A 2,972-nucleotide genomic window follows, 5' to 3' on the forward strand; every position below is an offset into this window, starting at 1 on the left:
CGCGCCCCCCTCTCTCTCTCTCTCTCTCTCTCTCTCTCTCTCTCTCTCTCTCTCTCTCTCTCTCTCTCCCATATGCTCCATCAGCCTTGTGTTGTATAGTAGTTAATGGTAGAATTGACTCTGTTCTTTTTTTAAGCAGCTTTGGATGATCTGTCATGTTTTTATGCCCCACCCGACCCTTTGTGTAACACTCTTCCAATTAAAGTTGGTTTATTCTCTAATAATCGTGAGACGGCTTGATCTTCAGTGACTGGGTGTGTGTGATGCTTTGTGTTTGTGGGGGGTTTGATGGGATGGTTGCACTCAGGGTCCAAAATTCAAGGTGCATTCAGTAGTTGTTTAGTTAGCGTTAGCATCACTGTTGTAGCAGTGATGTTAGATGCTGCAGTAGCATTCGTCAGCGTGACACATTCATGCTAGCATCTACACGTGATAATGAATCCTTTACCTGTCCAGGACAAAAGAAGCAGCTTGGGTGTCACTACTCAGGATTCTCTCTGACATTAAACTGTATGCCAGTGTCTGCCAAACCATTGTTTACACCTTTAGTCACTCTTTCTTCTGGCTTTAGGGCTTTTTTGCTTCTTTGGTCATACAGGTACTGATTCATGATAAAGCAAGATACTCGTTCCATTGTCTAATTTTCACTCTTCACATTAAACTGCTCTACAAGAGGTTTCCTCATTCGTTTAGTGAAACACTGCGGGTCATTTCAACATGAGCTTCGCTGAGGTGATTTGCACCAGGGTTAATAGGGTTTTTCCCCATTCATCTCGATGGTCTTAAGTGTCCCATTTGACCTGAATTCACCATATAATTAAAACAGTTTGTGTATGAAATGATTACGTGCAATCTTCATCTCCTGTGAGCATGCACCATTCAGATGACTAAACAAAAACACTATTTATTTCTTTATGCGTAAAACTAAAAACAATAAATAAAAAAGCACCAAACTGCTGAATGCACCTTTAATGCACGCCAAGCTCCAAATGCATGTAAAAATTGGCATTGGTCAATAAAATAAAGTGACTTTGGCTGGAAGCTGAAATATATGCATGATACAAGTGATAGTCCACTACAACAACAAAAACACAATATTACAATATTCATTTATATTCATATGCATTCTGAGTTAGATGGTTTTAGTGTTTTTCTTGCTTTAACTGGAGATTCTCAACCATTTTTATTCATTGTAAAAGTACTACTGAAGTTCTCCCGAGGCCGTTTTTATTTCAGTCAGTCGCTGTGCTGTGACTGAACAATCAGAATACGGAGAGCTGTGAAATACAACAAAAACCTTGCAAGACCTTGAGAGTGTTGTGATGTCTGAGAGCACACAAGCTGTTTTTGTGTCCTGCTGCGTGACACAGTGTACTCTTTAAGGTCATCCTGCTGTGCGGCTCCATTAAATATAGCGCAGAACAGGAGATTTCTGTCTCTTTATGGTATTTGCTCATTACTCTTGATAAAGTTGAAGCCTTAAGTGTGACGATGTGTCCTCAGACATCTTTGACATTCATGTCGTCAGCCATTTCTGATGTAGTTGAGTAGGATACTGTAAAGAACATGATTTTGCATTCATAAGAGTTGGAACAGTAAAGGAAGAGGCTCAACATAACTGGTAATAATAGTCATTACAAACACTACACACATGGGCAATTCACAGGCTTTACCAGTGACAGCCAACTACATGGAAACTTTTCTTTTTAAATAATATGCATGTGTGTCTCATGACTTCCAGTCTGTTGTGCATGGAGAGGTGCGTCTAAATCTAGCTTGATGGGGTCACTTGCACGCTTCCCGTTCGTCTGATGGCTCAGGTGATCTGGACTGACTCTTCACTGGTGTTCTGTGTGTTTCATGCTCGTCTTGTCCGCTCTGTGCTGTGTCTGCAGCGCGGCCCGTAACACAGATGATGGGCTGTTTGCCAAGGGTCTGGTGTCACGGCCAGCTCTTCCTCTGCTGAAAGATAGAAGGGAGTCTGATGAACACCAGCACGTAGACTCTCTTATCATCTTCTGGAGTCTCTGACACACTTTCATCTGCATGCAAAAAGACCTCCGTGACAGACCAGAGAAACTCTCAGCTTCACATCTGCACTACGGTGTGTCAGTTTTACTGAAATGAAAATCATACCGTCATTTACTCACACTCATGTTGTTTCAGACCTGTATGAATTTCTTTCTTCTGGTGAACACAAAACGTGTTTTGATGAAAGCGTGTAAGCAAACAGTTGCTGGTATAGCCATGACTACCATAGTATGAAAAAACACTGGACGTCAATGGCTGCGGTCAGCTCTTTGGTTACACACATTCATCAAAACATCATCTTTTGTGCTCAGCAGAAGAAACAAACTCATACAGGTCTGAAACAACATGAGAGTGAGTAAATGACGATATGATTTTCATTTTTGGGTTTTAACCTTTGCAAACTAAACTCTGAACCTAATGGTAAATTGGCTGTTTGGGGAAATCACTGCTAGTTCCTCTGTAGTTACATGAGCTTTATGTTTCAAACATACTAACATTGTTTCTCAGTCTGAAAGCTCAGTTGACTCTCATTAGCATCTAATCAAACAGCATCTTTAATTAATTGTCATTCAAACACAAAGGATATTTGATGGATCTGTATGTTCTAACTGTATTATTCACAAAATGTGCATTGCTCATTCACAGGAATGCTGCTTTCATTCTTCATTTCCTGTTCCAAGGGAAAATAAATTATTAAGGTAGAGAAATGAAAAACATCTATTTTTCTCTTATCTCTCTTATCTATTCTCTTATTCTCTAATCTAGGAGAAAACAGACAAATAGTACAAAGGTTGTGTGTGTGTGTGTGTGTATGTGAGAGAGAGAGAGAAAGTGTGTGTGTGTGTGTGTGTGTGTGTGTGTGTGTGTGTGTGTGTGAGAGAGCGTGTGTGTGCGTGTGTGTGTGTGTGAGCGTGTGTGTGTGAGCGTGTGTGAGCATGTGC

The sequence above is a fragment of the Sinocyclocheilus anshuiensis genome, unplaced genomic scaffold, assembly GCF_001515605.1.
Source record: "Sinocyclocheilus anshuiensis isolate Anshui unplaced genomic scaffold, SAMN03320099.WGS_v1.1 scaffold1518, whole genome shotgun sequence".
Classification (NCBI taxonomy): domain Eukaryota; kingdom Metazoa; phylum Chordata; class Actinopteri; order Cypriniformes; family Cyprinidae; genus Sinocyclocheilus; species Sinocyclocheilus anshuiensis.